Source organism: Pseudophryne corroboree, chromosome 11 (genome assembly GCF_028390025.1).
Source record: "Pseudophryne corroboree isolate aPseCor3 chromosome 11, aPseCor3.hap2, whole genome shotgun sequence".
Taxonomy (NCBI): domain Eukaryota; kingdom Metazoa; phylum Chordata; class Amphibia; order Anura; family Myobatrachidae; genus Pseudophryne; species Pseudophryne corroboree.
Window position 1 is genome coordinate 175,056,740 of NC_086454.1, and position 24,793 is coordinate 175,081,532.

The 24,793-nt window shown below is 46.3% G+C and overlaps 1 long non-coding RNA gene across 1 annotated transcript in view; it reads right to left on the bottom strand.

Annotated features, from left to right (window-relative positions):
- Positions 1 to 649: 649 nt before the first annotated feature.
- Positions 650 to 24,793, bottom strand: part of LOC134970076 (uncharacterized) — a 35,886-nt gene continuing 11,742 nt past the window's right edge. The window contains exons 2-3 of the long non-coding RNA XR_010189644.1: positions 4,339 to 4,397; positions 650 to 729 (exon numbers count right to left, since the gene is read on the bottom strand). This is a non-coding gene — a long non-coding RNA (uncharacterized LOC134970076). The remainder of the gene's footprint in view (positions 730 to 4,338; positions 4,398 to 24,793) is intronic.

Consider the following 24,793-nt stretch of genomic DNA (forward strand, 5'->3'; position numbering starts at 1 on the left):
TCCTCTAGTGCGCAAAACCATGTGGACTACGGGAGGAGGGGCAGATATAACATGTGCAGAAAGAGTTACATTTGGGTGGGGTATGTTGTTTCTGTGCAGGGTAAATACTGGCTGCTTTATTTTACACTGCAATTTAGATTTCAGTTTATACACACCCCACCCAAATCTAACTCTCCCTGCACATGTTATATCTCCCCACCTGCACTGCACATGGTTTTGTCCATTAGAGAAAGATTTGGCTTTTGCGATCAACCTTGAATTAGGCCCACAGTGTGGAGCTGACTGTTCCACCAATAACCACCTCTGCCACTTGTCTAATTTATCATCTATGCAACACAATGCCTGTTCTGTTAACGCCAACTCAATATGTCAATAACAGAAAGAACAGCCTGAATATATAATTAATTAAAGGAGCAAATATTTTTCTCCATATGTATCTTTTAAAAACTAATGGAGCTGTTGTGCTTCCCCCAGAAGTATATAGTATTTTCTAGGAGGAAGGTGATAGAGAGAAATATATCTGGAATGTATAATATGTCTGCAGGTAAGTAAATAACCCCTGACTTGCCTGGTAAATTATCTGGAACATTATGTATTTTATAATCCAGCCGTATCTGACTAATTAACAAGTGGAAATACTTACAGAGCACAGAAGAAATTGACACAGTCGTATTCGCTTGGTGCTAGGTTGGCTCTTTCAAAGTAGATGTAGACCATAGCCAGTAAGTACTAGTATAGAAATGCGAGTTACAGCGTCAGAATGGGGAAATACAGGTATACATAGCCCAGAAGTCCTATTTTTTACCCTTGTTCATTCCCAGTCCCTGTGGAATAAGTCAAAATATTGGGGGCACAGCTGTGGGACTTGGATGCAAAGATTTTGAGGGTCTAAGTGTGGTCTGGGCACATCGTGTGTATACAGGGCTAGCCTGACCAATATGCCAGGTACTCGGCTTCACAGAGCACCAAACTGCGGTTGCCGCCGTGCTGCAGCCCGACATGTGCCACCGCCACAGTCAGTGATAGTGAGTCACTGTCACTCAGTCCTCCACTGTGCCACTGTTCATAGGAGGCTTGACACTGCTCTGCCTCTCGGTGGCATGTAAGGGTGATATCATGGTATGATGTCACATTGCTATCATACAGACTGGGAGGTAAAACTGGTCGAGGGGCTGCTGGCAGGTCTGCGATGCCCAACATCAACTTTCCTGGCAGGTAAGTTTGCTGGAGGTGGCAGGGATGAGATAGGGATGCTGTGCCATATATTTGGGTAGAGGGTTGCTGTGCTGAAAGAATTGCAATGCTATGATGGAAATCTGTGTTGTGAAGGTAAGGGGTGTTATGCTGTGAGTGGAGAGGTATGTTATGGTATGAGGAAGTGGGGTACTGTGTGGGAAGAGTGGGGCTGTGCTATGCTGAGAGGTATATTGTGAGGCATAGGCAAACGCAGGGGGGTTTCCAGTTGCCCAGAAACCCCCCTCCTCTTGGCAAGTGGCCCAAATTATGACAACAATACCAATGGTATATAATATGATTACAAGAGCTGCTGCCACATCATGCAGTTTAAGGGACAGAGCAGAGCTGCTGCACATGCCCAGTGGTAGCAGCTTATTCTACCAAGTTTACTGTGTGTGTGTGTAGATCTGAGTAGTCAATTAGTGCACTGGACCAGAGAGTAGCTGCCAGGAAGAAGAGACAGGAGCCTTACCATGAGCTGGAAGAATGTGTGCTTAGAAAGTCCAGTACTGGTTCTTTTAAGTTTGTATATTTATTTATTTATTTATTTATTTATTTATTTATTATGGTATGTTTAACCTTTTCCTGACCACTTACTTAGATTATTTAAATATGTTTGATACAGCCTATACTATTTACCATCTATAGCGTTAAATATTAATGCTGTATTCCATACAGTATACAGTGTATAAAAAGACCAATGTTTACATCAATGTAATTACTAGGTGCTTCTGCCACTCCCCCAGACTTCTGCAGAGTGGTACACTGTGGACTGCATTTGAAGACCCCCCTCTAGAAATCCTGCGTTTGCCACTGTGAGCAGGGCTTGGGGGGAGAAGGAGATGGGGGTTGTGCTGTGAAAAGTGAGATATTTAATGCTGTGAGGAGAAAGTAGTGCTGTGCTATGCTCTGAGGGGAGAGGGGTGCTTTGCTGTGAGGAGATATGTTATGCTGTGAGTGGAAAAGAGTGTTGTGCTGAGAGGTATGTTGTGAGGGGAGGGGGTGTTGTGCTGTAGGGTAGAGGCGTGCCGTGCTGTGCTGAAAGGTATGTTGTGCTGTGAGGGGAGAGGGGTATGCTGAGAGGCATGTTGTGAGGGAAGGGGGTATTGTGCTGTGAGATGAGAGATATGCTGTGATGTGAGGGGAGAGGGGTGCTGTTCTATGTTGTGAGGGGAGGGGGGTGTTGTGAGGGGAGAGGGGTGCTGTGACCTGCTGAGGGCCGGGGTGATGTGCTATGTTGAGTGGAATGTTGTGAGGAGAAAGGGGTGCTGTGCGAATAGAGGTATTTTATGCTTTGTAGGGAGGGGTGTTGTGCTGTGCTATGCTAATAGGTATGAGGTGAGGGAACGGGAGTGTTGTGCTCTGAGGGGAGAGGTATGTTGTGCTATGCTGAGAGGGGTGCTGTGAAGGGAGCAGTAAGTGGTGCGGTAAGGGTCAGTGAGTGCTGGGAGGTGGGCAGTAACTTGGTCAGTGTCTTGTGCTGAAGGAGGGGGGCAGTGAGTTATCTGGGATGGAGGTCAGTGTGCTTACAGAGGGCAGTGGGGTCTGTGAGATATCCAGAGGAAGCAATCCATGAAATATGGAGTGAGTGAGCAATGAGACAGCTATGGAGAGGAAATCAGAAAGCTATGTAATGGCAAGATGGCAATGGAGGGGTTAATCAGAGAGATATGGAAGGAGGGGATTTTGAGATTGCTATGGAGGAGACAGTAAAATATGTTCAGTGAGAGACCCATGGAGGGATAGTGGGGCAGATGTATTAAAACTGGAGAAGGCATAAAGAAGTGATAAAGTGGTGATAAGTGCATGGTGATAACGTACCAGCCAATCAGCTCCAATATGTAAATTGGCAGCTAGGAACTGACTGGCTGGTGCATTATCACCTTGCATTTATAACTTCTTTATGCCTTCCCCAGGCTCAATACATCTGCCACACTGAGAGAAATTGATGGATCAGTGAGAGAGATATATGCATTCTAATACTTTGTTGGCTAGCAGTTGCAAATTTAGGGGGAGGGATTTAAATTATGTATTACTATTGAATGCAGGCATTTATTCCCTATCTCTTTTCCAGACAGGTCCTAAACTTTCCAAGATTAAGACAAGCACCAATGGAACCTAGAACACCAGCTGGCAGCTGCAGCAAGTTGTGAAGGCTACAAGTGCAGGTAGAACATTACTTGTCTTCTTTGCCTTTATTTTATGTGCTTTTTGTTGTTGTATACTTGTGCACCAGAATCTGTATTTGTTTATATAATCACTTGCTTCTGTTATATTAAGAGGATGTATTAATAATCATTGCCCTTAATAATAGTCCGTATTGTGAGGGATATTTTTATTTTGAATGAAAATATCCCCGCTGTGTACTAAGGATAACTTGCAGGGACATCAGTGGCTTTAACTGCTGTTCTTGCGAGCTACATCCCCAGCACATTACACATTTGTGAAAGACTCCTCCAGGGAATTTGACACTGCGCATCTGCACAGCGTTAGCATCAGGAGCTGGCCAGAGGCTGATGAGAGGGATCATATAATCCCTCTCCTGCGAAAATACCACCATAAGCATCAAGGGGTTAATGTCATCTGAGGATGCTGTAAACAAGCAGGGCCAAACGCAGAAATGTAAGGCTTTTCAGAGTGGTATACAGGGGACAGATCACCGTCCCCATTGATAATAATAGGGACATCGATCATCATCGATCGTTAGCCTTTTGCATCTCCTTTATTAGGCTTTTATTACATAGAAGCGATACCTAAAATTATCCAGAAAGTGGTTTATGAAAAACCGCCTTGATAAATATGCACATGGCAGATAGGCACAAAGCAGCCTCTTGCCAGGCGACACAGTCCGTGGTGTACAGTGTATTAAGAAGCACAGTAGTGAAAGTGACTGGGCTGCTTTGATAATGAGCAACAGAAAACACAACGTTTGGAAAAGTATAAATAAGTTTTCGAACCCAATCCAAATACAATAGACATTTTACCTATCTCTCTTTCAGTTAGCACTATACCGGTCATAGGTGATATCGGACTGGTTACTTTATATTACACACTACTGAGTACAAGTCCAAGAAAATACTAATGGTGAAGTTACAGAAATACCTTGTCCGACATTCTCAGGCTCCTATCAGTATTCAGAAAACCTTTGATGTTACATTTTTCTGCAAAGACAAGTATAACATTTTCAAGGATTACATGGTATAATGGGAAATGAGAGGTAATCGAAGAAATGCTGGTGTTGCCCATAGCGATCATTGGGAATTTAACTCTAATTTTCTCTTACGTCCTAGAGGATGCTGAGGTCCACATTAGTACCATGGGGTATAGACGGGTCCACCAGGAGCCATTGGCACTTTAAGAGTTTGAGAGTGTGGGCTGGCTCCTCCCTCTATGCCCCTCCTACGAGACTCAGTTTAGAAAATGTGCCCGGAGGAGCCGGTCACAGCTAGTGGAGCTCTACAGAGCATTTCTAGAAAAGTTTATTTTTAGAACAAATGGGAAAACCCGCCGATTGTTGACGCATCTGTGTCCAGATTCTCAAAGAAGGTGGTTTTGCCTGTTCCAGGAACTACCGCCTTAAAGGAGCCGGCTTATAGAAAAATTGATAACACATATTACGTCCCACTATTGCTACCGCATGGATTGCAAAGGCAATAGTAAAAATGGTCGGCTACCTTACTTGAGGATTTGGATACGATGGATAGGGATGATGTTGCATTATATACATGATTCAACAGGTTTTATGGTAGAATCCATGAAAGACCTGGGTTCCATGGCTGCGGAAATATCTTCCATGTCTGTTTCAGCTCGTCAGGGACTGTGGCTGCGCCAGTGGTCGACCGACGCGGAATCCAGAAAAAGTGTGGAGTCCCTACCCTATACAGGTCAGGCTCTCTTTGGGGAAGCTCTAGACGCGTGGATAAACATGGCTACAGCGGGTAAGTCTTTGTTTCTTCCCTCAGCAACACCTGCTCCGAAGAAATCCTTCTCTTCATCTGCAACGCAGTCCTTTCTGCCTAACAAGCCTAGAAAGGCCAGACCGTCCAATACCTTCTTTAGGGGAGGTCGAGTTAAGTCCAAGAAACAGTTGCAGGTTCCCAGGAACAAAAGCCTGTTTCAGATAAGCCAAAGTCCTCCGCATGGCGGTGGACTGTGCGGCCTGGAGGTGGGGCTTCAGTCAGGTCTGGGTTTCGTCCGGCCTGGATCCCTGGGTGATAGATGTTGTATCTGAAGGGTTAAAGGGTCTGTGTTCTCTACTCACTGCTATTGCTACAGAGACAAAGACGTCTCAAGGTCCCCATAACCTTATGAAGCTACTCCCACGTCACACACTGAAACTATGTACTGACTGCTCTTTAGTTTCAGCACGTACCCCTGTCCGTGTACGGAAGTCCTTATAAGGACATAGAGCTCGTGGTGCCCTCGTGCATTCCATGTTTCCGCTGTATGATATCCTGCATGTAGTGTCGTAAGTTAACTTCCTTAACCTATTATGTTCTTGCACGTATTGTATACACCCATATATCCTGTCCTTTTTAACAAGCTGTTCTGCCCCTAATAAAGCAGAGTGATTCTTAACCAACAGCTGCGTGTTTACTCTTTGTGTTAAGAGCTGCTCTCACGGGTACCTAAGAGGTCATCACATCGAGGTGGTTCAGAGATATTATCCTTACAATCTGGGGGCTCAGTCCGGAATCCAGCCGATCGTCCCCTGATCGGTAAGATAGAGAATTTTGTTGTCTGTCTTGTCCGCTAAGGGATTGCGACCATCTACTGGATCTGAACTCACTCCGTGTTCCGGGAACACGTGACAAGGTAATATTTAAGTCCGGGACTTAATGTTACGTAGTTTTATGTAAAGGATTTTTTTTTTAAGGCGTCATAAACAGGTATCAGGGATACCATAGAAGGACCAGGGGTCCACGTATTTAAGGCGCCATAAACAGGTATCAGGGATACCATAGAAGGACCAGGGGTCCACGTAACAACGCCTCCTCGATTTGATCACCTAAATATTTGTATGTCTGTCTTATAAGTACTCATATTGTAATTTTTCTATTAAGGACACTCAGTGAACGGGTGGTAAGTGCACGGACGCTGAGTGTCAGAGGACATTGTTGTTTACAGTGATTTTAAGTACATTTAAAAGTTGATTTGTGACAAATATTGTTGTACTGTTGTTGTTTTCTGTTCCCGGTAGTTTGTGTAGGGAATATGCACTCCCACATGTTACCAATGATCTATGATCAGATCAGCTGAATGCATACATAGACTATTGTTCCCCTTCCCTGTTATTTGTGAATTCTTTTAGAAATATATTGCGCGGGTGGTAAGTGTACGCGCATTATATGACAGTGTGTTCGGAACAGTCTATGTTTTTATGATAGGATTGTTGTTGCTTCACCTTAAAATACGTTAGTTACTTGTTGGTAATATGGGATCAGACCAGAGTAAAGAGACTGAATACCCCCCTCCCCTCCCGGGAGAGACCTGCAAGGAATATGTTGCTCGTGTCTCCCCTACAAACTACTACCTTGTTAATCCCTGGCTAGACAACCTAGCTGGCTGGACAGAAGCCATGAAAAGTCCCGATCCCTTTCCCAGAGACGGGTCAAACTTGCCATTTTATATGGATATGGTGAAGGGCTTATGTCTTGAGGACAAGGAAGCTTGGCCGTGGTATGACCACGATCCTCAATGGGATATGACATATATGCGGGCGGGGGGAGAGCAGTGGCTTACCATAGCCCCTCGTTGGCAGGATAAACCAAGAAAGGTCAGGACTAAGAACAGATCCAACACTCAGTCCCAACTTCATGCAAAAGAAAAAGACAGATTTCAAAAGTTAACTAACAACATCTGTCCCCCACCCTACAACCGCCTTTACCCATCTTTAACAGACGAGGACATCTTAGCCCTGTCCTCTGCAGTTATTCCAGCCCCGCCATCTGCCCTTACACCCCCGCCACCTCAGTCATCATCCATCTCCATCTCACTCTCACCCCCTCGCTCCGCCTCTGCAACCACTCGTCAGTCAGCGGACTCCACAATTGTCACTAATGAAATCACTAGTCCTGGACATACCCGGTCAGGTAGACTCATTTCAGGGGCGGACGGCGGTGCACAGGGGACGGAGACACACATGCCTTTCATGACAGTGGGTGATCAACTATTAAAAAAACCTATTGAGGTTGAAGATTTAGACAGAATTATTAAGAACTGTCCCAAACCTACGGTAGCACCCAAGGGCTGCATCGCTTACTTAAAAAAGGCTTGTAAGGGACGTAGTTTCACACAGGAAGACATGAGACTTATCATAGACGGGGTCATAGATCATTATAACGGGTGGGATTGGAGTAAGGTGCCCACAATTAGTGCCCCTATAGCAACGGCTAATCAGACTGCCACTAATTACCCTCTCAATACACAGGACGGCATAAAGAAAATGTGGGATGAACTGAGTGAACATATGGACGCAGTGTTTAAAACCCGCTCGTCTCTCCCAGTAGCAGTAGCTTGCAAACAGAAACCTAGTGAGAATGTGACTGAATTCTGGAAGAGATTTAAAAAGTGTTGGTCAGAGGAGGCAGGTCTCACCCTAGTTAATACCGACAACTTACTCATTTCTACATTTATAAACAACTTGTTGCCATCCGTGACATTAACTGTAAAACAGAGTGTTTCCAGTTGGACCTCTGATAATTTTAAAGATTTTGAAAAACATTTATATGAAAAAGAGGCAGCAGGCTGTTTTGAAATGAGGAAAAATACTGCCACCACACCCTCACACAATTTTCAGAATCACCGTAGGAGACAGAACCGACCTTTCCGTCCCCCACGGGACAGCCTACCTCAGAGGGCCCCTGTGGGACCCCCAGCCAGAAGACAAATATGCTGCTATAATTGTGGAAGGGATAATCACTGGGCTAGAGATTGTCCATATCCCTCAAGCAAGCCCCGACAGACCCCGGCCCCCATGCAGACCAACCAGCCCAGAGACGCTCCCCGATTCCAGATTGACTGGCAGGGACAAACCCGTTGATGGGGCCCGGAGGAGGGTATCCCAGCCTTTACCCAGGTCACGGAGCACTGGAGACAGCCGCCGCTTGCCACCTTGATTGTGGATGGAAGACCCATCCCGTTCCTGGTGGACAGCGGCGCTACTACCAGCGTTCTGTGTAGGGACCTCTACAATGGTCCCCTGGAAAGGACTGCTCCTTCTATGGGAATCAATGGGATACCCACAAGAGCTTACATCACGATTGCCCTCCCCATAGAGACCCCGAAAGGCCACTACATGGGGAGACACATATTCACTGTAATACCTGACTGTCCAATCAACCTATTGGGAAGGGACCTTCTCAATGCATTAGAAATCACAATCAGCCCATCTGAATCAGGTAGCGGCATAGACATCACATCGCCACACTTACCCATGTGGGAAACCTCTAACCTGTACCCTGAATTAGACACTGTGGACCCGCAGATATGGTCAGACGGGCCCTATGACACAGGCTTAATATCCTGCACACCGTACAAAGCCACACTTAAGCCCGATGCACAGCCAATCTATCACAAACAATACCCTTTGTCCAGAGAGAAAATAGAGGGTCTTAGACCTATGGTGCAGCGATTTTTAGGACAAGGCATCCTCAAACCCGTTGTGTCCCCATACTGCACACCAGTTAATCCAGTACCCAAGGCAGATGGTACTATTAGATTTGTACAGGACCTCAGGGCAATAAACCAACTGATTGTCCCCATTGCACCCATTGTACCCGATGTGAACTCACTCATCTCAGCCATCCCTGTAGATGCTGCTTACTTCTCAGTAATTGATTTGAAAAATGCATTTTTCAGCATACCAGTGGACCCTCAGACACAACTGTTATTTGCATTTTCTTTTGAGGGCCAGCAGCTAACATGGTGTCGATTACCGCAGGGTTGTATTGATTCCCCTGTCGTGTACAGCATCGTGCTCCAAGCCACTTTAAAACCCTGGCACCCCCCCTATGGTTCCGTCCTGCTACAGTATGCAGATGATCTGCTTATCTGTAGTTCAAAAGAGGAGGCATGCCGAGAGGATGGTTTATCACTGTTAAACTGGCTCTGTAAATGTGGACACAAAGTGTCAAAGACAAAAATGCAATGGTGTAAAAAGCATGTTGATTACCTAGGTTTTGTCCTCACAAAGGGGGAAAGGAAAGTCAGTCCACAGCGCATTCAGTCTGTATTGGGTCTGGTCCGCCCAACCACTCAGAAAGAAATGCTATCTTTTCTGGGAATGATAAACTATTGCAGACAGTGGATATCTGACTGTTCCTACTATGATAATATTTTGAGACAAGCCACACTCAATGACAAACCTAGAGAGATACAATGGTCACAAGAAATGTTAAATGCATATGAAAGCTTAAAATGTATGTTGATGAAAAGTCCGGCATTGGGCCTCCCAAACTATGTACAACCATTTCATTTATATGCAAGGGACAACTGTAAAACCATGGCGGGGGTACTAACCCAAGAACATGGAGGTAAACTGCGCCCCGTGGCATTCTTTTCTAAAGTAATGCCTGTGTCGGTCCAAGGTATGCCTGCCTGTCTTCGGGCACTGGCGGCCTGTGCAATGGTGGCTGAGATGGCAACTACACTCATCCTGGGACACCCCACTGTCCTTCACACAACCCATGATGTGATGGCCATACTTAAAGGGTTACATACACAGCACATGTCAGCCCAGCGTCTTAGTGGATATGAGGTCCTGCTACTAGGAAGCCCCTCACTCACCATTAAGTATGCAAACGCATCCTCAGGCCCCGCACCCATTCTTAATGCACTTCTAGGACTAAAGGGTCCCCAAGATGACATACCTGATGACCATGACTGTTCTACATCAATAGAGTCAGAGACCTCCCCAAGACTGGATATGTCCCCTGTACCAATACCAGGTTCTGACCATGTTTTTGTGGACGGCTCATGTAGCAGACCCAATGACTCTACATACCAGGCGGGCTACGCTGTTGTACGCCCCCCAAATGACATCCTAGAAGCCAAACCTATCCCATACCAGTCAGCACAAGCAGCAGAGCTCATAGCCCTTACAAGAGCTTGCCAAATGTACCAAGACAAACCTGTTACAATTTACACAGATTCCAAATACGCCCATGGCGTGGTGCATGATCATGGTATGATATGGGCCCGCCGAGGGTTTGTGGGAGCCGACGGGAAAGGAATTTCCCACGCACAACTCATCACAGATTTACTCCATGCCATCACACTGCCCTCCGATGTTGCAATATTGCATTGCAGAGCTCACACGGGTGGCAAGGATGACATATCTAAAGGTAACGCCCTTGCTGACAAGGCTGCCAAAGAAGCAGCACTGCAAGCCATTAACCAGTTACATATGACCGTCATGACACCTCCTGTGATTGACGATCAATATCTGATAACTGAATTACAGGCCTCAGCATCCCCAAAAGATTTAGATGACTGGGTATTCCCTATATTGCAGAAAAATCCTAAAACAGGATTGATCTGCAAAGAGGGGAGACCATGCATACCACAATCAAGTGCCCCTTTGTTCATTGCTCACTACCATGGGGTAGGACACCATAGCAAAAGCACCACAGCTATACTTTTAAGCAAAGACTTTTATATCACAGATGTTAAAACATTGGTAGATCAGTATGTGTTAGGCGCCGAGGGTCCGCCCGTCAGTGCGGCCCGGCGCCTAGCAACTAGGGACGCCGCAGGCAGACAGCCGCCGGCTCCCTAGCAACGCTAGACGCCGGGCGCAAGGAGCCGCTCTGACCATAGCAACGGGGACGCCACTGTCGGACCGCGTTCCCCGTTGCTAGGTCTAATAAATCAGTTCATTTGTATCCTGGCCGTGCAGCATGCAGCTGCACGGCATGATGTTTATTACCCTGTCTGGATCCTGATTGGAGGGTTCCCAAATAAAAGCACTCTCAGGACTTCTCACAGACGCCGGTAATAGCTTCCTGTTTGCTGTGTCAGTTACAGAGAGTTTCCAGTCCTGCTCAATCCGGTTGTTCCTGTCCTCAGTGATCCAGTACTCGGAATTTGTCATCTATTCCTGGAGTCCGACCGAGCACCTTTAACATCCTGTGGTGTTCGTGAGTCGCGGCGTAGCCGTGTGTTGCGGCTTGACCGCTTACTGTTTATTATTTAGTTTCATTGTGTTCCGGAGCTTTTGCGGAGGATTCCGCTCCCACAAATCCACTCTGGTATCCAGCGGTGCTGGATAGGAGTAACGGATCAGTGGATCTTTGGTTGTCCTTTTCCCTGGCGGTTTGTCCGCACATACTTTTGGTTTAAGTTAGATAGCTTGTAGCCCCTGGCCTGGTTGCTTAGTCAGAGGGCCCCTTGTTATCACCCTGTCTCGGATTTCCCTTTGTCTCCCATTAAGACCTGAGGGGGCATCGGGGTTGGGCAGACATAATCCGCCCTTCGAACGCGGCTGCCATGGGCTCAAGCAACCATAGTCTCGCAGGGGATTTCTGATAACACGGGCGAGACAACGGAGTTAGGGCGCCAGGGGTTACTAGGCTTTCCTGCTCCCGTAACCAGCATATCTTTCCAGTACTCAGACCTCTGCCATAAGATCTCCTCTGGTCTGGAGTACGGGAATCATAACATTATTACCGGCCAGACTAAAATTTAAAATTAAACAGGATTTAATTTTTTCCCTTATTCAGTTGGAAGATTTGTCGGCCTCATGAATCCCACCGGTGTTGGGCCAAATCCTGGCCAGCTTCTAGTTAGCCAGATTCAGGAACTTACTCAGATGGTTCAGGATCTGTCCCTTCGGGTGAGGTCACAGGAAGATCTGTTACGGACTTCCCCGAGGGTCATTCCTGAACCAAAAATGCATTTGCCTGACCGTTTTTCTGGGGATAGAAAGCAGTTTTTTAATTTTAAAGAGTCTTGTAAACTTTATTTTCGTTTAAGACCAGTCTCCTCAGGTACGGAATCTCAGCGGGTTGGAATTATTATTTCTTTACTTCAGGGGGATCCCCAGACCTGGGCTTTTGGTTTAAGAACAGACGATCCGGCATTATTGTCTGTAGACGCCTTTCTGGGGTCTTTAGGGCTATTGTATGACGACCCTGATAGAGAGGCATCCGCCGAGAGTCAGTTGCGTGCTCTCAGACAGGGTAGGAATCCCGCAGAGATTTATTGTACGGAGTTTCGCCGTTGGTCGAACGACTGTGGATGGAATGACCCAGCCCTGCGCAGTCAGTTTCGCCTCGGCTTATCCGAGTCTATAAAAGACAGTCTTCTTCAGTATCCCGCTCCTGAGACTCTCGATAAACTCATGGAGCTCTCTATTAAGATTGATCGTCGTCTCAGAGAGCGGAGGGCTGAAAAAGGAGCATCTGTCGGGTCTACTCCTTGTGTTTTTTCCATTCCTGTGGACATAGAGGAGCCCATGCAGATAGGCCTCCCCAAACTGTCTCCTGAAGAAAGAACCAGAAGGCAAAATTCTGGTCTTTGTTTATACTGTGGAGGTAAGGGACATTTTGCCCGTAATTGTCCGAACAAGTCGGGAAACGCCTCGACCAAGTGATTTGTGAGGGGGTTCACTTTGGTCTGCAGCTTATCTCCTCAAATAATTCACTGTTAGTCCCAGCTAAAGTTTCCTTTGGCAGCCTCTGTTCCTCGGTCTCGGCTTTTGTGGACAGTGGAGCTGCAGGGAACTTTATGGACTTAACATGGGCCAAGGCATTAGGTATACCTCAGTTAGCCTTGGGTAGGTGTATCACCATGCATGGTTTAGATGGGAGTCCCTTGTCCAATGGGGTTATTTCTCTCTGTACACCTCCTGTTCTACTTTCGGTAGGAGCTCTGCATTCTGAAAAGATTGAGTTTTTCCTTACCCATTGCCCAGCAGTTCCAGTGGTTCTGGGTCACCCTTGGCTGGCCTTTCATAATCCCATCATTGATTGGCAGTCGGGGGAGATCTCACAATGGGGTACCATCTGTAGTAAGGAATGTATTACGTTTCCCATCAGAATAGCTGCTGTCATTCCCGCACCCATTCCTGTGGAATATCAGGATTTTGTTGATGTATTTTCCAAGGGCAATGCGGACATTTTGCCTCCCCATCGGCCTTATGATTGTGCTATTGAGCTAATTCCTGGTGCCACATTGCAAAAGGGAAGGTTATATGCATTGTCCGGACCAGAAACTGTGGCCATGAATGAGTATGTTAAAGAGAGCTTAGGGAAAGGATTTATCAGGCCATCTAAATCCCCTTTAAGTGCTGGCTTCTTCTTCGTGGAGAAGAAGGATGGTTCACTCAGACCTTGCATTGACTTTAGAGCCTTGAATAAGATCTCAGTAAAAAATACTTACCCTTTGCCGCTGATTTCTGTCCTCTTTGATCAGCTACGTTCGGCTGTGATTTTTTCTAAGATTGACCTGAGAGGAGCATATAACCTCATCCGAATCAAGTCAGGGGATGAGTGGAAAACGGCATTCAGTACTCAGTCGGGTCACTATGAGTATCTGGTTATGCCATTCGGCCTGTCTAACGCTCCGGCAGTTTTCCAGGATCTCATTAACGATGTGCTCCGTGAATTTCTGGGAAGATTCGTTGTAGTCTACTTAGACGATATCTTGATATATTCTGACTCTATAGAACAACATGTTACCCAGGTGCGTCAGGTTCTAAAAAAATTACGTGAAAATCACCTATATGCCAAGCTGGAGAAGTGTGAATTTCATGTCACGGAGGTATCCTTTTTAGGGTACATCATTTCCCCTCGGGGATTCTGTATGGAACCAAAGAAGCTCCAAGCCATCCTTAGTTGGGCGTAACCCACCAACTTAAAAGCAATTCAGCGCTTTTTAGGGTTTGCGAATTACTATAGAAGATTTATTCACTCTTTCTCCGACCTAGTTGCTCCCATTGTGGCACTGACTAAGAAGGGAGCGGATCCAACCAACTGGTCACGTGAAGCTGAGTTATCTTTTCAGGCCTTGAAACAAGCCTTTGTCTCAGCCCCAGTCCTCAGACATCCCAACCCAGAATTGCCTTTCATTGTTGAGGTTGATGCCTCGGAGGTTGGAGTAGGGGCTATCCTATCTCAGAAGGATCCGGATTCTCTTGAACTACATCCTTGTGCCTTTATGTCCAGGAAATTCTCATCTGCTGAATCCAACTACGATGTTGGTAACCGGGAATTACTGGCTATTAAATGGGCTTTCGAGGAGTGGAGGCATTGGCTTGAAGGAGCCACTCATACCATTTCTGTCTTGACTGATCACAAAAATCTTCAATACATTGAATCAGCTAAACGGCTGAATGCCCGGCAAGCTCGTTGGGCTTTATTTTTTACTCGTTTCAAGTTCATTATCACCTTCAGGCCAGGTTCCAAGAATACCAAGGCAGATGCCCTGTCACGCAGTTTTCTTCCAGTTCAAGATAACAGTCCTGTTACTCCCATACTTCCGTCTTCAGTCATTCGGGCAGGCCTCACACAAGATTTATTTACCCAGTTAAAGCAGCTTCAACATCAAGCTCCTGGAAATACTCCTGCTGGTCGTCTTTATGTCCCTGAGTTTTTGAGAGCAACTGTTTTGACGGAGTTTCATGATAGCAAGGTTGCCGGGCATCCGGGGATCGCTAAGACTTTGGAATTAGTTTCCCGCTCAGTATGGTGGCCTGGTCTTTCCAAAGACATTAAGGAGTTTGTTTTTTCTTGTCAGGTCTGTGCACAGCATAAAGTTCCCCGTTCCTTGCCTATCGGTCAACTTATGCCCTTGAATGTTCCTCTTAGGCCATGGTCTCATATTTCCATGGATTTTGTGGTGGACCTCCCTCTGTCAGCCGGATGCCGAGTCATATGGGTGGTAGTGGACCGTTTTAGCAAAATGGCCCATTTCATTGCTCTTCCCCGATTGCCATCTGCCCAGGGATTGGCAGTCTTGTTCCTCCGCCATGTTTTCAGACTCCATGGGTTACCCACTGATATTGTTTCTGATCGGGGTCCACAATTCATTGCACAATTTTGGAAGTCTTTTTGTGCCTCATTAAAGATGAAATTATCTTTAACGTCTGGCTACCATCCCCAATCCAACGGGCAGACTGAGCGAGTTAATCAATCATTAAAACAATATTTGCGTTTGTACTCGGCCAAACTCCAAAATGACTGGTCTGAGTTTCTTCCGTTGGCGGAGTTTGCTTACAACAATGCCTGTCATTCCTCCACCAATGTGTCTCCATTTTTTACAGTTTTTGGTTTTCACCCCAGAGCTAATTCCTTTTTTCAACATTCCTCTGTCTCCTCGCTGACCTTGACCTCTCATCTCAGACTCATTTGGAGAAAAGTGCACCTTGCTCTCAGAAAAGCGGCATTTCGGGAGAAAATTTTTTCTGACAGGCTCCGGCGGCCGTGCACTTTTAAAGTAGGAGATAGGGTATGGTTGTCGACTCGCAACATTAAACTTCGACAAACCTCAGCCAGATTGGGCCCTAAATTTATTGGACCATTTCATATTATAAAGAAAGTCAATCCAGTTGCTTTCCGGTTACGTTTACCAAAAACTTTACGGATCGGAAATACCTTCCATTGCTCCTTGTTGAAACCATATGTTTCGTCCAGTAGATTTCCTCGCAAAATCTCTCAGGGGAAATCACCAATAGATGTACAGGGTCAGCAGGAGTTCTTGGTGGAGAAGGTTCTCGATTCCAGGTTGTCCCGGGGAAGGCTTTATTTTTTGGTACATTGGAGAGGTTATGGTCCAGAAGAAAGGTCTTGGGTCCTGGATGAGGATCTCCATGCCCCAAGGCTTAAAAAGGCATTTTTTCGAGAATTTCCTCAGAAACCTGGCCTTAGGGGTTCCTTGACCCCTCCTCAAGGGGGGGGTACTGTTAGGCGCCGAGGGTCCGCCCGTCAGTGCGGCCCGGCACCTAGCAACTAGGGACGCCGCAGGCAGACAGCCGCCGGCTCCCTAGCAACGCTAGACGCCGGGCGCACGGAGCCGCTCTGACCATAGCAACGGGGACGCCACTGTCGGACCGCGTTCCCCGTTGCTAGGTCTAATAAATCAGTTCATTTGTATCCTGGCGCTGCACGGCATGATGTTTATTACCCTGTCTGGATCCTGATTGGAGGGTTCCCAAATAAAAGCACTCTCAGGACTTCTCACAGACGCCGGTAATAGCTTCCTGTTTGCTGTGTCAGTTACAGAGAGTTTCCAGTCCTGCTCAATCCGGTTGTTCCTGTCCTCAGTGATCCAGTACTCGGAATTTGTCATCTATTCCTGGAGTCCGACCGAGCACCTTTAACATCCTGTGGTGTTCGTGAGTCGCGGCGTAGCCGTGTGTTGCGGCTTGACCGCTTACTGTTTATTATTTAGTTTCATTGTGTTCCGGAGCTTTTGCGGAGGATTCCGCTCCCACAAATCCACTCTGGTATCCAGCGGTGCTGGATAGGAGTAACGGATCAGTGGATCTTTGGTTGTCCTTTTCCCTGGCGGTTTGTCCGCACATACTTTTGGTTTAAGTTAGATAGCTTGTAGCCCCTGGCCTGGTTGCTTAGTCAGAGGGCCCCTTGTTATCACCCTGTCTCGGATTTCCCTTTGTCTCCCATTAAGACCTGAGGGGGCATCGGGGTTGGGCAGACATAATCCGCCCTTCGAACGCGGCTGCCATGGGCTCAAGCAACCATAGTCTCGCAGGGGATTTCTGATAACACGGGCGAGACAACGGAGTTAGGGCGCCAGGGGTTACTAGGCTTTCCTGCTCCCGTAACCAGCATATCTTTCCAGTACTCAGACCTCTGCCATAAGATCTCCTCTGGTCTGGAGTACGGGAATCATAACAGTATGTCAGTAGATGTATTACCTGTCTACGCAATAACCCTAACAACCCTAACAAGGCCAAACATCAGCATCTTGAGTACCCCACCACACCCTTTACACACTTGCAAATTGACTTTACACATATACCAGGTAAAGGAAAACAGGAATACGCCTTGGTTATAGTGGACATGTTCTCACGATGGCCAGAGGTATTCCCAACAAAAGCAGAAGATGCCAAAACTGTAGCAAGAACTCTAACTCATGAAGTCATCCCTAGGTGGGGATGCCCGTTACAGATAAATAGTGATAAAGGCGCAGCCTTTACAGCAAAGATCACACAGGCCTTGGTAAAAGCCCTACAGATAGAATGGAAATTTCATATTCCGTATCACCCGCAAAGTTCAGGGGTCGTAGAAAGGATGAATAGGACCATAAAGGACAAATTAAGGAAGGCCACAGGAGGTACCTTTCACAAGTGGAAGCAAGTCCTTCCTATTATCCTAGCAGAAATCAGAATGACCCCACAAAAGACCCTAGGTTACTCACCCTTTGAAATACTTATGGGAAGGCCCTTTCCCACACCCTGGGCTAAGAAACCACTAGTAGTACAGGAAGGAGACCTAGAACAAATAAAGGAGGAATATGTAAGGTCTCTCATCACCAAATTAGATGAAATTGAGCACAATGTTGTATGTAAAAATCCTTTTAATCCACAGGAACCGACACATCCTTTCCAGGTCGGAGACAAAGTCGTTGTGAAGGTGCTCCCCAGGAATAAAGGCCCAGGAGATTTCACCTATGGTCCAGAGACGGAAGTCGTGGCAGTGACCAGGACGGCTGTCCTTACCGAAGAGGGGCCCACATGGATACATGCATCCCGAGTGAAGAAAGTCCCAAGTGCCATCCCTGATAGAGAAGAGACTCAGGAAGAGGTACTAACGGGGGCGGACAGCCCTGACCTCCAGCAGGAAGAGGTACTAACGGGGGCAGACAGCCCTGACCTCCAGCATGAACAAAGAGGGGATCCACAAGAAAGAGCCATCAATTTTTGAACTATGGTGGAAATGTACTATTCTAACTGTAATTCTTATCCTTCCGTTGCCCTGCGAGGCTGAGGTGGCCATAACTGAGGAAGCAGGCACATATACCTTTTGGTATAATTCCTCTAATACCGAGGTAGCCACCTACATAATAGACTATTGTACCATCGTCCCCTGTGTCTCAAAGCGTCGATCCTAGGGATGTGATCAATATGGAACACCAATATCCTCCAATCAGGCCTATATCTGTGTCACTAGCCCTAATTGGGGAAAGGAGTGTGACTACTGGGGAGCGGTGGGGTGGAATTCAGGAATTAATTGGGGATACCAGCCCCATGAGGCAACTCTCAAATGTGATAAAAACGGGGAATCATTGCTTTCTCGACTCACTCTTTATAAAAAAAGTAAATGTAATAGCCACTTTATAATAAGTATACGGCATCCCCAACCCACTGACGCTGACACCTATGTTCTGGGAAAATATGGGGAATTATTGTCACCTCGAAGACAATTCCACCTAAAAGACATGTTTAATAATTCAGACTATCAGCCTAAAGCTAGTACCCAAAGTAACCCCCTAAGGCCTCACATAACCACATTTAATGAAATAATAGCAATAGACAATCCCTCATTTGAAGACACCTTAGCTATAGAAACAGGATTTTCTGATGTAAATTTTTGGTTAGAATGGATGAAATATAATGCAAACAAGCATAATAAAAGTAACTGTTATGTCTGTGGTAAATCCAGACCGCATTTAGGTACTGTGCCTTTAAATATCCCAGTATCACAAGAAGGTTGTTTCTTCAGCCTTTACAATGGCACAGAAACCAACAGTAGTAAATGTGAAATGTGGAAAAAGGAATACCCCATACTGTCTAAGAATCCCAACCCAGGTAACACCATAACTATATACCCTGGTAATTACACTTGTTATGTATCCAATGACACCTCGGGTAGAAATTTGAAAACTTTCCCCCCAGGATATTGTGCAGAGAGAAGGACTACTGTCCTAGTTAACCAAACTAAATCCCTAGGAGATATCTACTATGTCTGTGGAGACATGAAGTTAAGAACAAAGTTAGACACCTCATGGCAAGGAGAGTGTGCATTGGCTAAAGTAATCATGCCTCTCCATATTCTCTCAGAAGATGAGCAACCACCTTCTCTACTGTAGTTTCCAAAAGAAGAAAAAGAGAAAGCCCAGAAGGTAGCTTTGACCCTCATGTATATATTGATGCTATAGGAATCCCTAGAGGAGTTCCTGATGAATTTAAAGCTAGAGATGAAGTTGCTGCAGGTTTTGAATCTTTAATCCCTATAATAACTGTTAATAAGAATGTTGCTTGGATTAACTATATATATTATAATCAGCAGAGATTCATTAACGACACCAGAGATGCCTTGGGAGGAGTAGCTGAACAGTTGGAATCCACTACCCAGATGACATTCCAAAACCGTATGGCCCTAGATATGATATTAGCAGAAAAGGGTGGAACATGCGTGTATATAAAAAGGGTAGAAGGATGTTGTACCTACATACCAGATAACACAGGTCCCAATGGTAAGGTCACCTTAGCTATTAAAAGGTTAGAGGATTTATCCATTGAGCTGAAAAAGAATTCCGGCATTGATAACCCCTGGAGCCAATACTTTGGATGGTTTGAGAACTGGAAACAAGCACTTGTACAATTGGGAATCTTTATATTGATTATTCTCATTTTTATATGTGTTATTGTGTTTTGCATCATACCATGTTGCAGAAAGCTTGCTACCAAAGGTATTGAGAATACCCTTATGTATGAATCCATTGCCCCTGCACACGTAAATTCCCCTGAAGACTACAAGCAGTACCTTGCCAAATATAGGAATAAGGAGTTTAGTGAGAAGAATCATATCATTTAAATGTATGATTCTAAGAGGGGATTGAAGGGTTAAAGGGTCTGTGTTCTCTACTCACTGCTATTGCTACAGAGACAAAGACGTCTCAAGGTCCCCATAACCTTATGAAGCTACTCCCACGTCACACACTGAAACTATGTACTGACTGCTCTTTAGTTTCAGCACGTACCCCTGTCCGTGTACGGAAGTCCTTATAAGGACATAGAGCTCGTGGTGCCCTCGTGCATTCCATGTTTCCGCTGTATGATATCCTGCATGTAGTGTCGTAAGTTAACTTCCTTAACCCATTATGTTCTTGCACGTATTGTATACACCCATATATCCTGTCCTTTTTAACAAGCTGTTCTGCCCCTAATAAAGCAGAGTGATTCTTAACCAACAGCTGCGTGTTTACTCTTTGTGTTAAGAGCTGCTCTCACGGGTACCTAAGAGGTCATCACATCGAGGTGGTTCAGAGATATTATCCTTACAGTATCCTAGGAATATAGGCTGGAATTTCAAAGTCTCCCTCCTCATCGATTTTTCAAATCCGGCTTACCAACTCTGTTGGCAGACAGCACTGTACTACAAGATGCTGTCCAGAAACTGGTGGAGGCACAGGTCATTGTGCCAGTACCACCTCACATGCAGAACAAAGGTTACTATTCGAACTTTTTAGTAGTACCGAAACCGGATGGTTCGGTCAGGCCCATTCTGAACCTAAATGTTATGATTCCAGCACTCCTGACCGGAGGAGATTTTATGACAAGGACCAGAGCGCTGGAATGGAATGCAGGTAACGGGAGCAGGGAAGACTAGTTGCCCCTGGTGCCCTAACTCTATTGTCTCACCCGTGCTATCGGAAATCCCCTGCGAGACTATGGTTTCTTGAGCCCCTGGCAGCCACGTTTGAAGGGCGGATTATGTCTGCCCAACTCCGGTGCCCCCCGGTCTTAGTGAGAGACAAAGGGAAATCCGAGGCAGGATGATAACAAGAGGACCTCTGACTGACAACAGGCCAGGGGCAACAAGCTAACTAACAAAAACAGAAGTATGTGCGGAAACCCGCCAGGGAAAAGGACAACCAAAATCCACTTGTCCAATACTCCTACCCAGCACCGCCGGATACCAGAGTGGACCTGTGTAAGCGGAACCCTCCGCAAAATGCTCCAAAACACAAATAATAAATAATAAAGCGGACAAGCCGCAACACACGGCAAGGCCGCGACTCACGAACACCACTGGATGTTATATGGTGATTAGTCAGGACTCCAGGAATAAGATGACAAACTTCCGAGTTCAGGACTTCCGAATACTGGAATGACCGGATACAGCAAGACTGGAACAGACTCTCAGCAAACAGAAACAGCATGCAGGAAGCTATTACCGGCGTCTGTGAGAAGCCCTGGGAGTGTATTTAACAAGGAGTCCTCCAATCAGCTGCCAAAAGGCTGATTAGAATAAATGCCGTGCAGCTGCCTTGCTGCATGGCCAGAGAGCAGGAGAATACATTAACTCTTAAAGCCTAGCAACGGGGAACACGGTCCGCCAGTGGCGTCCCCGTTGCTAGGGTCCGTGCGGCTCAGCGTGCCCGGCGTCCAGCGTTGCCAGGGAGCCGGCGGCTGTCCGCGTACGGCGTCCCTGGTTGCTAGGCGCCGGGCCGCACCGACGAGTGGACCCCGGCGCCTAACAGTACCCCCCCCTTGAGGAGGGGTCAAGGAACCCCTAAAGCCAGGCTTCCAAGGAAACTCCCGAAAAAATGCCCTCTTGAGCCTTGGGGCATGAAGATCCTTATCCAGGACCCAGGACCTTTCCTCTGGACCATAACCTCTCCAGTGAACCAGAAAATAAAGCCGGCCCCTGGACAACTTGGAATCGAGAACCTTCTCCACCAGGAACTCCTGTTGTCCCTGTACATCCACTGGAGATCTTCCCTGAGAGATCTTCCGAGGAAATTTATTGGAAGAAATGTATGGCTTCAACAGGGAGCAATGAAACGTATTACTAATCCGAAGAGATTTTGGTAAACGTAACCGGAAAGCAACTGGGTTAACTTTTTTAATGATATGAAATGGTCCAATAATTTGGGTCCCAACCTAGCTGAAGATTGTCGAAGTCTAATGTTACGAGTCGACAACCATACCCTATCTCCCACCTTAAAATTGCAAGGACGTCGGAGCCGGTCAGAAATTTTTTTCTCACGAAAGGCCGCTTTTCTGAGAGCAAGGTGCACTTTTTTCCAAATGGCTCTGAGATGGGAGGTTAAGGTTAGCGAGGAAACTGAGGAATGTTGAAAAAAAGAATTAGCTCTGGGGTGAAAACCAAAAACTGAAAAGAATGGAGACACGTTGGTGGAGGAATGACAAGAATTATTGTAAGCAAACTCCGCCAATGGAAGAAACTCGGACCAATCATTCTGGAGTTTGGCTGAGTACAAACGCAAATACTGTTTCAATGATTGGTTAACTCGCTCGGTTTGCCCGTTGGACTGTGGGTGGTAACCAGATGTTAATGACAATCTCATCTTTAATGAGGCACAAAAACACTTCCAGAATTGTGCAACGAATTGTGGACCCGATCAGAAACAATATCAGTGGGCAACCCATGAAGTCTGAAAACATGGCGGAGAAACAACACTGCCAATCCTTGGGCAGATGGCAGTCGGGGAAGGGCAATGAAATGAGCCATCTTGCTAAAACGGTCTACTACCACCCAAATGACTCTGCATCCAGCTGAAAGGGGAAGGTCCACCACAAAATCCATGGAAATATGAGACCATGGCCTGAGAGGGACATTCAAGGGCATAAGTTGCCCGATAGGCAAGGAACGGGGAACCTTATGCTGTGCACAAACCTGACATGAAGAAACAAACTCCTTAACGTCTTTAGAAAGACCAGGCCACCATACTGAGCGGGAGACTAACTCCAATGTCTTAGAGATCCCTGGATGCCCGGAAACTTTGTTATCATGGAACTCAGTCAAAACATTAGCTCTCAGGAACTCAGGGACGTAAAGACGACCAGCAGGAGAATTTCCAGGAGCTTGGTGTTGAAGCTGTTTTAACTGGGTAAATAAATCTTGTGTGAGGCCTGCCCAAATGACTGAAGATGGAAGTATGGGAGTAACAGGACTGTTATCATGAACCGGAAGAAAACTGCGTGACAGAGCATCTGCCTTGGTATTCTTGGAACCTGGCCTGAAAGTTATAATAAACTTGAAACGAGTAAAGAACAAAGCCCAACGAGCCTGCCGGGCATTCAGCCGCTTAGCTGATTCGATGTATTGCAGATTCTTATGGTCAGTCAATACTGAAATGGTATGTGTTGCTCCCTCCAGCCAATGCCTCCACTCCTCGAAAGCCCATTTTATTGCCAGTAGTTCCCGGTTACCAACGTCATAGTTGGATTCAGAGGAGGAGAATTTCCTAGACATAAAGGCACAAGGATGTAGTTCCTGAGACTCTGGATCCTTTTGAGATAGTATAGCCCCTACTCCAACCTCCGAGGCATCAACCTCCACAACGAAGGGCAATCCTGGATTGGGATGTCTAAGGACTGGAGCCGAGACAAAAGCTTGTTTCAAGGCCCGAAAGGACAACTCCGCTTCACGCGACCAGTTGGTAGGATCCGCTCCTTTCTTTGTCAGGGCCACAATGGGAGCAACCAGGTCGGAGAAGGAATGAATGAACCTCCTGTAATAATTCGCAAACCCTAAAAAGCGCTGAATTGCTTTTAAATTGGTGGGTTGCGCCCAACTAAGGATGGCCTGAAGCTTCTTTGGTTCCATGAAAAATCCCCTAGGGGAAATAATGTGTCCTAAAAAAGATACCTCCGTGACATGAAACTCGCATTTCTCCAGTTTGGCATATAGATGATTCTCACGTAACTTTTGAAGAACCTGACGCACCTGGGTAACATGTTGTTCAATAGAGTCAGAATAAATCAGGATGTCGTCTAAGTAAACGACCACGAATTTCCCTAGGAAGTCACGGAGCACATCGTTAATGAGGTCCTGGAAAACTGCTGGAGCGTTAGACAAGCCGAACGGCATCACTAGGTACTCGTAGTGACCCGACTGAGTACTGAAGGCTGTCTTCCACTCATCTCCGGACCTGATTCGGATGAGGTTATACGCTCCTCTTAGATCGATTTTGGAGAAAATCACAGCCGAACGCAGCTGATCAAAGAGGACAGAAATCAGCGGCAGAGGATAAGTATTTTTAACTGAGATTTTATTTAAGGCTCTATAGTCAATGCAAGGTCTGAGCGAGCCATCCTTTTTCTCCACAAAGAAGAAGCCTGCACTTAAAGGAGATTTAGATGACCTAATAAATCCTTTCCCTAGGCTCTCTTTAACATAGTCATTCATGGCCGCAGTTTCTGGCCCGGATAAAGCATATAACCTTCCCTTTGGCAATGCGGCACCAGGAATTAGCTCAATGGCGCAATCATAAGGCCGATGGGGAGGCAGAATGTCTGCATTGCCCTTGGAGAACACATCAGCAAACTCCTGGTACTCCACGGGAATGAGTTCAGGAATTGCAGCAGCTATTCTGACTGGAAACGAAATACATTCCTTATCACAGAAGACACCCCATTGAGAAATCTCCCCTGACCGCCAATCAATGGTGGGATTGTGAAAGGCCAGCCAAGGGTGACCCAGAACCACTGGAACTGCTGGGCAATGGGTAAGGAAGAACTCGATCTTTTCAGAATGAAGAGCTCCTACCGTAAGTAGTACAGGGGGTGTACAGAGGGAAATAACCCCATTGGACAGTGGACTCCCATCTAAACCATGCATGG